Here is a 15346-nt window from a genome sequence, read left to right as displayed (position 1 = left end):
ACCTGCAAAAACACAAGCATTTCACTGCAAGGAAGTGTTCCCCTCGGAAAATACTAAGAGGTAACTAGAAATTCATGTGATACACCTTCTATTGCCAACATAAGGTAAGTAAAATGTCATTCAGTCTACTTTTTCTCATTTTAGTTTTGGCAAGCAAAAGGTTTTTAAATCCGTTGGCTTACAATATGGTTTTCCCGTATTCTGATTCCCCCCAACTTCTAAATTCATTAACGTGGATTTCTCCTGCCTGAAGGGTTTGTAAAGACCCAACTCTCAGTATGGGGTATTAGGTATTCTTTGCACACTTAGTCACCTCTATCCTTTCATTTGCATTAAAATGACTCAAGGATCCTTGCTACCTCTGTCCCCTGTAGCCCCTTATCAACAGGCTCTAAACCCATCATTGGTCCTCCAAAGTCCATTCTATCCACTCAGCCACTCGTTCCAAGAATATGTGCCTGTCTTACCACATGGTATTTCTCCATCTTTTTACCCTCACAGGATTCTAAACGTCTTGAAAACAAGAGTGCTATCTGATTAATAGGTCTTACTGCTGATGTGCATAAGCAGGAGGAGGAAAGAACACTGGAGACCTTGAACCAAGCATGAGCAAGAGCCCTCCCTCCCCATGCTCCCACTACCACCACCTAACCCAGAGTTGACAAAACGTAAGATTATTCCCAGAAACACTCTTTTTTTCAGTAATGTCAAAGCCATCACAATTCTCAGTCCTATTCTGCACCTGATGAGAATGCAGACCACTTCTAAGTTACTCTGTCTAATACTCCTGGAGATGGGCAGAAACCAGCTGTCAGACCCCTAAACTACCTGCCATCCTGAAAGGTAAAGTGCCTTCCCCTAAAGAAAAAAAATCTAAAATATAATCAATACATGCGTTCTTTGTGTATACATCCTTTCTATTTTGACCAGCTGCTGATTCAGTTTTTGTATTAGGATGTATGGTCAGCAAAATAATATAATGGCATCTTCCTGCTTGGTTTGGAATGTGAACATAGCAGCACTTAGATAGCAGCTTAAGGGGGAAATTCATGGGATATTTTTTGAAGTTGTCTTTTTTCTAGAGAGGTCACAAACAGAAAAAAAAAAAAAAACCACAGTCAGCTCTAACAAGTATTTCGTTTGGATGGGACAGTGTAAATCTATAAGATATTTTTCTAATTGGAATTGCTAGTGATTAAAATTGGATTACAAATGGACAGCAGCAGCAGGGCTTTCTGAGCAGGACAGACCCTTTGTTTTAACAGTCCTCACCTGTCCTTCATCTTCCCAGGCCTGAGGTCCAGCATCATCCACCACCACACATGGGTGCTGTGTTGCTTTCAGAAAAAAGAAAAGTGGGGGCCTCCCCTGGTGGCGCAGCGGTTGAGCTCTGGGCTGCGGAGCTGCCTGCAGCCTCTGCAGCGCCAGTTCAATACCCGGCTGCCAGCGAGGGTTCCACATGGCTCAACAGACCTCTCCTGTCTGGCCCGCTGCTCCCCTCAGCAGTGTATTTCGTCAGTCTGCCTGTTCTGTTCCCCACTCTGGCTCTGGTGAATTCTCTTACCCTCCCGCACTTCTGACTGTACCCAGTACTTGTATAAATAAATAAATAAATCTTAAAAAAAAAAGTGTGACTGGTATCCATGTACGTTTCTAGCAAAAAAATGTATCAGAGGCCACATATTTCAATACAAATGGGTATAAATGTACTTCTGGGAGTAAAAACTTTCTATATGTTTAACACAAAAACAAGTCATGTTTTTTGTTAGAAAAATGCAACTTAATTTACTATTGTGAAAAAAACTTCCATTTGATTCATTCATTTACTTTACCTTTACCTAACTGGCTCTGTGTTTTAGCTTGCAACCTTATTTCTAAGACTTTTTCTTCCTTCACTTATTCCACAAATAGTTCTTAAGCAATGACTATGAACCAGAATCTGTAGCAGATGTTGAAGTTATAACAGGGAATTAAACAGAGTCCCTGCTCTCATGGAACATATATTTTAGGAGGAGACAAAACAATATACAAATCTATATAGTATGCAGTTATGATGATAATGAAGAAAACTAGATCAGAAAAGGCAACAAAGAGCAATACAGAGGTGAAACATTACTATTTTAGCTTGGGTAATCTGGGGTGGCTTTGATGATGAAGACTTTACAATATTAGTTCTCACTCTGAAAGCAAACAATATTTGGTTTAACAACCAATTGTTAATACCTCTCAATTGTAAAGCTGGCTACTATCCCTTTCTTCACCTATAAAATTTCTACTAGTTCCCAAAACCTGTCTCTTCTAGGTCTCATTATACAGGTGTCCCCCACAATCCAAAAGTAGAGCTTTCCATGAAACCTTTGTAAGCCGGAAAAATGCAAAGTAAAAAAAAAAAGTAATTACCATAAACTTATATAGGAAAAAAACAACCTACCAAATCATATCAAATAACACATGACATCGAAGGTAATACTAACATATAGTAAAGCAGGAATGATATGATACAGTCTATATAAAGTTGTTCCCAGGAAAGGGGCTTGGCAGTGCCACTCGCTATTAACATGGATCTAGAAGAGTTGCTGAAAAACTAACACTGAATGGCATTTTCACTTTGCACCTCTTTGAATTTCTTTCAGGTAGCAGAAACAAGTACTAACATAGGTTTTTTGGTACAAGCAACGTGATATAACCCAAGCTTTTGAAAAGCAGAGAGGGGAAACATGTTCAATATTCTCTCTGAACTGTACTCTGGCATCTATTTGCTACCTAATCTTTAAAATTACATAATTATTTTCCTAAACTGTCACTTAATATCCTTTTTGTTAATTTTCTATTTATATTTTACCATCTCTTCAAGACAACTGAAATAATTTCAATCCCCCATCTTGTGATATGTCAAAGAAAGTCCCATCTTTGAGGTCAAATTAAATCTGAGTTTAAATCTTGGTTTCTCCACTCAATAACTATCTGATTTATAGTAAGTGGCTGAGCCTATTTTCAACTTCCCTCATCTATAAAATGGGAGTAAAGCCACCTAATTCTTATCAAAGGGCTTTGGTCTACAAAAAGCTTTACCAAAGTGGATTGTTATTTTGTGAGCTCAATCGTTATATGACAAATCCATAACTTTGCAGACTGGGAATATTTTTGTTTATGCAACCAATTTTTTGCAATCATTTATGATGCATGTGGCCTTGTGGTAGGGGCAGGATAAAAGTATGGCTAAGAAATAAAGATAGACCACAGTCTAGTGGGAGAGACAAACATTAACATTAACATGTAATACAAATTAACATGATGGCTCACTATATCCTGAATGGGGAGCGGATCTAGCCAGGTAACATGCAGCAAACAATAACACTGGGGGTTATAACTATGTGCACCTCGTGTCCACACTTGGCTCAGCCCATACACCCACACCCAGAAAAGCCCATGCAGCCACACCTGAACCAATCCAGGCATCTGCACCTCTAGTAATCTACCCTGCCTCCAATTTTCACCCACCCACAGCTGTCACTCTGCAAACCCTCACTATATGCCAAGCACCATAAGAGACACCAACGGTACAAAGGAAAAGTAACACATGGCTTTACTCTGGGTGTGGGCCATAACCTAGCACTAGAGATACCAATGTCGTAGCAGTTCCTCTTCTTCACTTCTCCTGCTGGTGACTAGTGAATGGCCTTTAGAGTCAAGGGAACACACACTTGCTTTTTACAAGTTTCCTCAAATCCACTGTTAGAATTCTGGAGCAGGATTCTCCAAAGGGCTTAAGAATCCTTCAAAAGGTAGGTAATATAGCAAAACCTCAGAGACAGAAAAAAAGGTAGGATGAACCATTACCCTGAAATACTTATTTCCCAACAAAGCCATTTTCAACATTATAAGAAAATAGAAGGTGTAGCATGACAGTCCTACCTTCTCAAGTTGCTCTGATCCCCTGCCTGGAACACCAGACAGCATCCTATTTTCTTCATAGCCACACAAAACTCACAGGGTATATTTCTTATTCCTATTTTATAGATGAGGAAACAGATGTTTGGAAACACAATTTACAGGGTTTTGAAATGCCTGTCATGCTGATTTAAGAGCCACCATTCTCAATTCTCCATCAAGGGCTGAGCTGGTTGGCTTTAATGCCCACCACGCAGGAGCCTTGGTGCTTCCCAGAGTTTCCCCACAGGTGGCCCTTCCTGCGGGACTCTACCACCTGGGAGGCTCTGTTTCATGTGCACTTTCTTGGGGAATGAAAATAGCTTCTTGGGTTGGGCAGATAATAGTGAGCAAGGAAATTCTACCATGTTATTTTTCGGGGGATGGTTTATGTGAATATTTAGAAAAGCCAAGACAGCTGTCTCCACCACAACTCATTTGGATGGCTTCAGATAGGTGAGCATCTGCTATATCCATATTCAAATAATTACACATATCTTAAAGTTTCATGCATAAAAATGTATGCTCTCTGTACCCTATGTTTCTAACAACTTAGTAGAAGGAAAGAATTCATTTTCTATTCACAAAGTAGCCACAGAATGATGGCCAAAGTTCTAACAGGAATACAGTTTTGCCCTCCCATCCATTCCTATGAGAGCTTTCAGAAGCCAAAATGGCATAAGGCAAAGAAGCAAGTACTATTCAAAGATTTGAAAAAATAGTGTTCTCAGACCCCAAAAGTAACCTACCAAATCACAGAGCAATAACATATAAAGCCTAAAGTAATACTAACATATACTAAAAGCAGGAATGACATGAATAATACTCAAGCTGATTACGTACGTTCCAGGGGAAGGAGCTTGGTGAGGCCACTTTCTCTACAAGAGGTGCCACTGCTTCTAGAGTGGCTGGCTGTTGCAAACTTCACGCTCAATGCTATGTGTTCCTTTGATTTCTTTGGTAAAAGCCAAAATCCCCTTCAAATCTCTTTCAGCTAGGGAAAAACTGGTACTGAGGTGGACCTATTGTAAATGCCAAGTGATATAACTGAAACTTCCAAAAAGTGGGGTGTAACGGCAGGAGGACACGGAGCAGGATCTCTATGACCCAAACAGACAGGTGAAGTCCTGGAGCCCTCACTGGCTTTTCAGGCTTTTATTGGGATTTTACTGGGTACATAGCAGGCAGAGGCGCCAGGGGGCCGGGAGGCTAGTCTCCACTCTGGGCTCCCTGGAGTTCTCTCTCTCTCTGCTCTTCCTTGTGGTTCTGCTGGCGCCCCCGTGACGCTGCCCTTATAAGTGCAGTCTGTCAGCCCAGGTGTACCCCCTTGTGCATGCCCACACCCTACTCCAGGTGACCACCATCAGGCATGCATTCAGGATCACAAAAATCCATCATCAATCCTAATGCCCCGAGGGCAGAAAAGCCTGATACTTTACTTACCCTACATGGGGGCTATTTCAGCCTGGGGTGAATCTGCTACTATCAAATGCATTCTCTCAGGGGCAGTAGAGGGAATGGTGACAAACACCCTCTGGTGTCAGGCAGCCCTGGACCAGATTTCTGGAGCTTCCATAGATTTGTCTTGTGGGTTTGCACAGATTAATCTGTTTCTCTTCATTTCTTCCATCATAAATTGGGACCCATCTCATAATGGCTGTGTGCTCTAATGAGCGCTATTCTGCCTTTGAGGGTCAGGGGTGGGGGAGGTCTGGGCCATTGCTTGCTTTACCTGCTCCTTTGGTGGTTGGGGTAATTAATGATGAATTTCCTCTTCCCCCTTTTTGGAACAGGTATGTGGTAGAAATGAATTGCCTATTAAAGGTCTCAGGGAGACAAGAGTGAGGCATTTGATCAGCTTCGTGGTTTGTAACATCTCAAGCAGGTATACTTACTGGGTTGTTATTTATATAACTCATTAGGTTTAATGTTCATGTTAACTACCTACTTGGAAGCATTTTTGCTTTCCTTGGAGTTTGAAGAACTGGGTTTCATGACTGATTATTAGTCTTATTATAGACATAATCATTCCAGGTTCGAGATGATTATCTCTTCTATCTTGACAATTTCAGAAAGATTTTCCCCCATGTAGAAAACTAATATTAATTTAACCAGTGTTTAATGATCCCACTAGCCTATCAGCTACATGGTTGGGTAGATGGATTTAGAGAAAAGTGAAAAGGGTTTTTTTGCACCCCAGAAGTTTATCATCTAGCTTTCAGTATGGATCCCAGATCAGCAGAGTCATTATTATCTGGGCTTGTTAGAAATGCAAGTTCTCAAGTTCCATCCCAAACCTACTGTAGGGCAAGTGGAGGCGATCAGGTTTTTTTCCATCCTCCAGCCACTGGCATCAATGATCGACACCTGTGGCCTTACACGCAAGCCTGATGGTGGACACCTGGAATATAATGTGGGCACACCTGAGCCTGAAGGCTGGGCATATAAGGGCATCGTGCAGAGAGCAGAGGAGCTTGGCAGCAGAGGACGCGGTGGACAAGAAAATGGCAGAGAGCCCAGAAGGAGTAAAGATCCGCCCGGGGCTAGGAGGCCTTCCGGCCTCACCCCCCCCCCACCCGCATCCCCTGCCTGCCCCGAAAATGGTTGCCTCTTTACAAATGGTGTAGAAAGATCATTAAAAACCTGAAAAAGCCACTGAGGGCTCCAGGAATCCTCCTTTACCCATCTGCCTGGATCATAGAAAACCTGTTCTGTGCCTTGCTGGCACTTCACCTACTAAATCAGAAACTCTGGGCAAGACACCCAACTGTCTGTGTTTGAAAAAGATTGCTTCAATAAAAGCCCCACCTGATGTTAAAACAACAGCTAGGTTAGCTGACTGAGCTAGCTCTAAAAGTGTCCTTAGAAGACGTAGAAACCCAGACGCCAAAGGTCACATGAAGAGTTGGTGGAGGAACTGAAACTAGAACTCCAATTAGAACTACAACCAAAGTCTTTCCATTTCTTTTCTGATGCTTTAATCCCTAAATCTTATGAGGAGTCCCAAGTATTACTGACCCAAAGTACAAACCTTGGTTTTCAGGGGATTTTTTTTAAAAACCAAACAGGAAAAAAAAAGAGAAACTATTCTCTTTAAAAATTTAAAATCTATCAAAACCATCCAGTAAACTAACAGTAACTCAAATCCTTAACACGCAGTCAAGTTTCATCTATAAGATTTGAAAATTGGAGAGTGGGAAGGGAAAGACAAGTAATCCAAATAAGAAACTCTGGAAGGATATACAGTATACAGAAATGCAACAGCGGGTCACTTTCCATGGGTGAATTACAAATGATTATTTTTATTGTGCATTTCCTGAATTTTCCCCAATGATTAGCTAACTTTTTGTACTTAAAAAAAGTAGGACTGTTTTTTGCAATGTTACATCCACATCACTCAACATGAAGGTTTATTTTCCAATTCGATTTCCTTCCATACAGCGGGACAGTGTGTGTGTAGTAATTATTTATATCATGCCATATGTTACAATGAAGATGAAAATCAGTAAATAAATTCAGCTGGCACTGAAAATGAGGAGGTTAAATGCTTCCTTGGGTTCAAAGCGCTATGAATTAAGACAAACTAACTGTGAAGTTAAAGGAAAAATTAATCCCAGTATTGAGATCACTGAGAGCATCCCTTTTGAAAAGGGTTCATGTGACACATCACTCCTTACTCATATCTCCCTGATGTTTAACCCCTGGCTCGAAACAGAATGTTCAGCAATTCCTGGCAAAGTCTTAGGAGTTCAAGAGATAAAATGCATGAGAGAATATCAAAGAAAGAAGAAACAGAATGATCCTACTTTACCATAAAATTCTATATCTGGGGACATTAAGAAATCCAAAATTATTGGCAAATTTCATTGTCCTAATTATTCCTTAAAATTATTTTTTCTTCCCCAAGAAATGGTTGCTTACTTAACAAAAATAACTAAATAAATGAATAAATAAAAAAGACTGTCTCATTTAAAGAGGCATTACTACCATAAATGCATTCTTGTAACATTTCATTTGGATAAAACAAATGTATTGCTTTGAAGAAACACTAGCATTATTTTACTGAAACTCTCAGCAATGCAAATTCCATGAATGTTAATTAGTTTCTTAAAGGAGACAGGGAAGTAAAGTTAAGAATCAATGCAATGAATATAAAAAAAGAAATACCCATGATTACCTACTTCGTCCAAATGCCTCACAATAACTGATGCTTCTAGAATTTTAGGCACTTTCAGGAGAAGATGAGTTATTGGGAAACTATGTAGAGTGTGTGTATATATATATATATATATATATATATATAAAACATGTAAGTGGTATATTATGTCATATATATTATATATGCTGCATATATCACATATAGTACAAATAGTTCTAATACATATGGCATACCCTGACATTTGGGTATGAGATGGTAAATATGGAATCACCATATTTACACAACCTAGCTGACAATGGTGTCAGACAACTCAAAGAATTTATCATCTTGGCTTTTGCTATTCAGCATGCAAGCTTTTGCTTGCAAAGGTGTATCTCTGAAGAGTCTGAAGTTTCCCTCAATCTTCTACCTACTTTCTTTCACAGGGTAGTCCCACATATTGCAAAATTAGTACATCAATAAGAAGATCAAGAATAAAAAAACACACAACTCAGAAAGTTTCTCACCAACCCCCAGTTGCCAATTCATGCAATGCCCCATCTGCCTGTGAAAACGGATCTGTGGCAGCCTCGTCATTGACACAGGACGCCAAACCTAGCAGTTTCCTTTTAATCTACACTTTTTGACAGATCACGCACAAACGTGCAGCCTGGTAGTTACTTCCATTCACACAGGTAAAAGTCCAATTCTTATTCTTCCATCTCTCCCCCGCTGAGGAGAAAGGGGTCCAGTGTTAGATTTTTACCTAACGCTGCTTATTTTTGCAGTTTGACTTCAGGGTTGCTAAAAGGTATTGATTAGAAACTACCTGCAGATCCAGCTTGTAAGTATTGATAAATGCTGAGGGAACAATTCCAAGCCAATAAGACCCAAAATATCTTCACTCTGTAGCATAGAGATGCCACTCCTCTCAACAAGAAAGAAATAACGTCCCTACTCCATCAAATTTTTTTAAATAAAATAAAATACAGCTTCTTTCATTCTGAGCAAAATTAAATTTTCTGGGTCACTTTCCCAGTCTCACTGGGCCACTTTTCCCACAGCCTCACGGAGACAGTTAACGCGCTCTCTCCCCTCAACCGGTTTAGTGGAAACCCTCTCAGAACCAATACCTACCTGATCTCCCTTTCCAAGCTGCAGACCCCAAAGAACAGACCTCCCCCACAGCCCCCGCCCTCCACACCTCCTCACCCCTGGCTTGCTTCCTTACCAAGCACGAATGGGCGAGCTTATTCAGAGAAAAAGTTAATAAACGTCTGCTTTGGAGGTAAAGCTGCCTACCTGCGATCACAAAGTCAGACGACAGCAAGTGCCCAGAAGCCTGTCCCCTCTGCATGCCTATCCCAAACGGTGAGCGCTCCACACCCAGAAACCCAGAAACATGATTTATATGCAGACCTGCACCCATCCCACACAAGTGCACACGCCAGCATGCCAACACTTATGTAAGCTCGTGCCTCTACAGTCCCAAACTGCACACACGCGCGCGCACTCACACCCCGACACCTGTCACACATCGAAAATGGACAAGCATCACAGCCAAGGGATGGAAGAAAGCAGCACACAGGCATTGGGGGAGCGGGGGCGCATACCATTTTGAGCCATCTTTCCCATTTGTTTCTTGCCCATTTTTGTCACAACTACAATTACCTTAGCAACCAAAGAATTGCCTTGACTCCCCCTCGGCTTCTGAATTTCTCCTAAAGCCAAGCTTGCTCCAGGTTCATGGCAAAGCTAGAGCAACCCAAGGACCTGGGGGCCGGCAGCCTCTTGGGGCGCAGAGGACGTGTGAGTCCGTCTGCGCGCGGCTCTCCAACGCCTCGCTGGTCTTTTCGAGTTTCCGTGGCGCGGAGCGCGGGGGCTCAGCGAGTGGAGAGCGAAGCCCGGGGCCGGCGGGGAGGCGCGGCGGGTCGCATGGTGCCGGGGCGCGGGGCGCTCGGGTGTCTCCAGCGCGCGCGGGGCCCGCCCGGCTCTCAGCACTCCGGGGGGCTCCCTCCTCGCCCGCCTCTCCCCGCCGCAGGCCCGCGGGGTCCGCCGCAGGCCCGCAGAGGGTGCGCCGAGGTCGGTCCGCCCCCTCGGCTCCCGCCCGCTCCCGCCGCCGTGGGTCCCCGGCGCCCGGGCGGAGCTCTGGCCGCCGAGCCGCGCCGCGCCGCGCGCGAGGAGCTGCCCCAACTCGCGGAGCCACCGGGCTCCACAGCTCGCCTGCTGCTGAGCGGCGCCCGCTGTCGGGGGCCGAGCGGAGCTGCAGCCCGCGCCCCGCGCACCTGGGCGCCGCCACCTGGGCCCGGACCCGGCGGCCGGGGCGGGGCCGCAGCACCTGAGCGCGTCCCGAGGGCGCCGCCGCGGGGCTCACCTGTTCCCGGCGCCGCGGAAGGGGCGGCCGGTGTTGGCCCGAGGAAGCGAACACCTAGAGATTCCAGGCACTTTGGCCGCCTGCGAGAAAACTGGCAGACGGGCTCGGCCGCGCGGAGACGCCTTCCGTCGGTGGCGAGGGCTGCCCGCGTCTGCAAACTTGGGTGGCGTCAGAGTCGTGCTAGGGATCCCTGGCCCGGAGTGGCTTGCCCTGTAGCTTTTGAGTCTCTTGCTGACAGGTCGCTGGCGCCCTCTAAATTAAAATGAGCCGCCGCGAAAGCCAGGGATGTTGTTACTGACCGCGTCGTTTTTACTGATTCAACATTTACGCCACTTGCTGTATTGGGAGTGTTTAATGATTATTCTTATCTGGAGGACTAACCACCACCCCCCCAAAAAAAAAAAATCTTTCAAGAAAAAATAATGGTGCACATGTTCTTGAGTAAGGAAGAGGTGAAGGCAGTAAATGAGAAAGGATAAAAAAAAATTGCCGACTTTCTTTAATGTGGGTGTTTTGAAATTTGAGGCTTGACGATTCAGGAAGCTGCAGGTGGAAACAGAACAAGATTGCTGCGGCTGGGTGGTAGCTATGGGATTTGTGTGCAATATCAGTGTTATCCTTTTTTTTTTATTATTTTGAATTGTATTATGTTCCATGGGGAAAAAAAAACAAAAACAAATAAAATACCCAGGTGTCTTTAAGGATGGATAATGACCTGGACCGTCTTCATTCATGTGAGTCCAGAGGTTGAAACTTAAGTCTCCTCAACACATATCTCTTTTCCTGGTGTTTATGTAGACTGATGGACGCATTCATTTTTTATCTAACAAACAATAATTAACATGCCCTGCGTAAAACCCTCTGCTAAGTCTACAAATGGATAAAATAAGCAGCCCCTGTGTTAGGCCTCCTGTCTCATGAGGACACTACACCAGGGCTAATTCCACCTAAGAGAGTCCAGTGAAACTTGGAGGAAAACCTACAACCTAAAGAAATGAAACCCAACTTAGTGAGTAAAATGTCATTTCAATGGTATCCCAGTAACTTCATTATTGAAGATGAAATTTAAATCTCCCCTTCCCCACGTTCAGCATTTGACTTCAGCAAGGTTATAGAGCTGGTGGTGACTATTTGCAGCACTAAGAGCAGTTTACTTACTGAGAGAGAGGTGGTGATTACAAGTATTCCTCTTTCTTTGGGGAGCTCTACATGTCTGAAACCAGCATCTTCTTGAAGATCAGGCATGAAGGGACAGCTACCTGAAAGTAGGAGTAGAAGGTTCCAGGTACACCTGAAGAAAGGCCTTGCTGTACACTTTCCAGCATCAACAATAATAAAACAGGAAAGATAACTAAGGAGCTGAAGGAGCCGTACATTGACAATTACAAAACATGAAAGAAATTAGAGAATGACAAATGGAAAGATAACCTGTGCTCGTAGGTTGGAAAAATTATTGTTGTCAATATGTCCAAATTACCCAAAGTCAACTATAGAGTCAATGCAATCCTTATCAAAGTTCCAGTGACATTTTTTACAGAAATAGAAAAAAAATCGTAAAATTCAATATGGAGCTACACAGAACCTGAATGGCCAAAGCAATCAAGACAAAGAAGAAAGGGGCCTCTCTGGTGGCGCAAGGGGTTAAGCACAACATTATGCAGCAATCCACAGCCTCTGCAGCATGAGTTCCCTCCCCAGCTGGCCAGGGAGCAGCCCACATGGTGCAGCAGACCTCTCCTGTCTTGCCTGCTGCTCCCCTCAGCAGTGTACTTCAGTCAGTCTGCCTGTTCTGCTCCCCACTGTCTCTGGTGAATCCTCTCACCCCCCTGCATCTCTGGTCTGTACCCCAGCTCTTGAATGCATAAATAAATAAATCTTTTTTAAAAAAGGAAAAAAAAAGAAAAAGAACAAAGTGGAAGGCATCACACTTTTTTGATTTCAAATTTATTATAAAGTGATAGTAATCAAAACAGTATAGCACTGGCATATATATATACACTATATACATAATTTTATATAAATATTATTTTATATGATTAAACTACATTACAAATATCATTATATGGAATTTTTAAATATATAATTATTTTAAAATACCAATACAGACAGGTCATACTGGCATGGCTTATAGACTGGTTTATATACTGGAGCATTAAGAAAATAAATAAATATATCAAGGATATTGGAAGACAGGTTTCTCACTGTTGGGGAAGGTTTCTCATTGCCTAAATATACACATATAAAAAGAGGAAAGACTAGAAAAAAACCCGCTGATGTAACTTGAAATTGGTGATGATAGTGTAAAATGGTTTTGAATTTAGATAGACAGAAAAATACATGTATTTGTGTATTTCTGTGTATATGCTGATCTATTTCCTAACTTTGTTCACTGAAAGAGCCTAAAAGCAATAGCACCTCATTAGCAATCGACACCCCTAACACTCAGACCTCGGTTTCTAAAACACCATTCTCAGTAAAAGGAACTGTGGCTCAGTGGTGTAGTGGGTGAATCTGGAATAATTTGCTGTATAAGAAAACTGAAGAATTACAGAGATATGTCAAAAGGCTATAGGAACCAGTTTGAACAAGTTCCCACTGGCCAACTCTAGGACAATTTAAGCATCAAAATAAATGACAGCAACAGGTAGTAACCCTTTGAGTAAAAAAGGAAAAGAACACTTATAAGAGAACACAACAAACAGATGAAGAAGCTGTCATACTTCGGAGATACCATCTTAATTAACTGGTAAGGGTTCATATAAATAAAAGCCAGTAATGAGCTGGTGGGAATGCAAACTGGTCCAACTATATGGAAACCTGTGTGGAGGACCCTCAAATTACTAAAAATGGGTTTATCATATGACCCAGGAATTCCCCTGCTAGGAATCTACCAAAAGGACAAAAAAACATTAATTCAAAAGGAAGCCTGTGCTCCTATGTTCATTGCAGCACTATTTATAATAGTGAAGCTATGGAAACAACCTAAATGCCCAAAAACAGATCAAGAAGATATGGTATATATACACAATGGTATACTACTCAGCAGTCAAAAAAGATGAACTTATGCCATTCGCAGCAACATGGATGGAGCTAGAAGGGATCATGCTCAGTGAAATAAGTCAGAAGGAAAAAAAATATCAGAAGGTTTCACTTATTGGAGGAATATAGGGGAGCCAAATAAGGGATCAGGGGGAAGAAAAGACAAAGCTAGCAGGCAAACTATAAATCAGAGACATTCATCAGGGGAGGGGGAGGGGAGGTCAAAATGGGAGGGAAGAGCACAAGAGTCTATGGTGATGGTTCATGGGTGTCTTGGTGTTGGTAATTTTATGGGAACAGCACCTGAAAGGAGAAATCAAACATTGCACAAAAATGAACAATGATGTAAAAATGTATAAATAAAAATTAAAAAAAAACATAATGAGACAAATCAACTTTGTGATGCCTCCTAAAATACACTGAGAAGGATGTAGAAGTACTTATGTTTAAATACATGTCATGAGAAAACATCAGGCAAACACAAATTGAGGGAAATTCAAGCAACTGGCCTGTACTCTACCAAAATGTCAAAGTTATGGATGTAAAGGTTGTAGAGGATTGAAAGAGACGAGAGAAGACGAGAGTAAATGCAACAGGCGATCTTGAATGGGATTTAAGGTCTATAAATGATATTACTGGCTGGCATAATCAGTGAGCTTTCAATCCTGAAAGAAAATTAATTTCCAGGTTAGAGATTTTAGAAACGGGTTTTCTCAAAGGGTAACTCAAAGGCCATGGCATTTGCAGCACCTGATGTATTTTTTAAAATTTAGTAATAAAGATTCTTTAGCCCCACCTCAGATCTGTGAGTAGATACTTCTAGTGACAGACTCAGGAACCTGCTTTTGAATGAAAATTTGTGACTTAAGGATGGTGGGGTCAGTAGACCCTTCAGAGTACCCAGAATTTCTGTCGTCGCCAGTGGCATAATGTCCTTTCAGGAGGAGTCTAAGGCAGGCAAGCAGATTACAATGTGAAGTGGGATATTTTTCTCTTTCTAGGACTGACAGTTGAGCTGTACTTTTGAAAATTTTGGGTCCGGGAATGGATGTGTTTATATCATAGTGCTGAAATGGCAACATTTTGAAAAATGGAAGCAATGTTATGTCAGAGTGCAATGCATATTACCAAGTTCCAGGGCTTAATAATTAGGATACAGGGAGAGACAGAGATAGAGCTAGATATAGATACAGGTATAGATCTATATATAGGTCATACATCTATTATATATGTGTGTGTGGTATATATATTACCAATGCAAAAGGGTGTAAACTTCCATCAACAATAACACCTTTTTAAAACCTACATCAGTCCCCAAATAGCCATGGGATTCTGTTCATACCAACTGTTTGGACCAAGCTTCTTCTTCAGTTCATCTCCTGTGCACCACTTCAGGCTTTGCCCTCCAGGATTTTGTGGTCGGAATTGTTACAGAATAGGCAGCTTCTTGTGGATGTGACTTGGAATGTTAAACAAAAACTATCTGTTCAAAACTATCTGTTCCTCACTCTACCTCAATCAAAACTATCTGTTCCTCACTCTACCTCCCTCTGCCTCCCTGCTAGGTGCTGGGATTCGCAGCTTGTCATAACCAATTACAGGCATGTTTGCTTAGGTCCGTGGTGAGTAGTCAGAAATGTATGTCAGCAAGAAATTTCCTTAAATGAGGCAAAATCTGTCAAACACTCAGAAGTTCTGGTCATCTAAGACCCAAGCAGTCCAAATAATAACACAAATTGAAGATGGAACACTCTCTGTAAAACATGGCAGCTTTCCTCTTAAGGAGAACCATATTTTAATTACTTTAAGACTTTTTTGCAGGTATTTAAGAACCAGAACTCAGTTCAAAGGCTTTTCTCAATCCT

At 42.2% G+C, this 15346-nt stretch overlaps 1 protein-coding gene across 10 annotated transcripts in view; it reads right to left on the bottom strand.

Annotated features, from left to right (window-relative positions):
* RGS6 (regulator of G protein signaling 6) overlaps window positions 1-15346 on the bottom strand; it is a 511546-nt gene that overhangs the window by 446594 nt on the left and 49606 nt on the right. For 5 of the 10 annotated variants that reach the window (XM_037503639.2, XM_037503633.2, XM_037503636.2 and 2 more), the window contains exon 1: window positions 9740-9965. The exons of 1 other annotated variant lie outside the window; for it this stretch is intronic. The gene's annotated coding sequence lies outside the window, so the exon portion shown is untranslated. Of the gene's footprint in view, window positions 1-9739; window positions 10273-10442; window positions 10612-15346 lie in introns of those variants that run through there. 4 more of the 10 variants (XM_037503635.2, XM_037503632.2, XM_054691396.1 and 1 more) reach the window with 3 other exon arrangements.

The sequence above is a fragment of the Talpa occidentalis genome, unplaced genomic scaffold (genome assembly GCF_014898055.3).
Source record: "Talpa occidentalis isolate TD23 unplaced genomic scaffold, MPIMG_talOcc4v2.1 talOcc4.11, whole genome shotgun sequence".
In the NCBI taxonomy this organism is placed as follows: Eukaryota; Metazoa; Chordata; class Mammalia; order Eulipotyphla; family Talpidae; genus Talpa; species Talpa occidentalis.
Note: the sequence above shows the minus strand (reverse complement) of the source record. Positions and strands in the feature narration are given on the sequence as shown.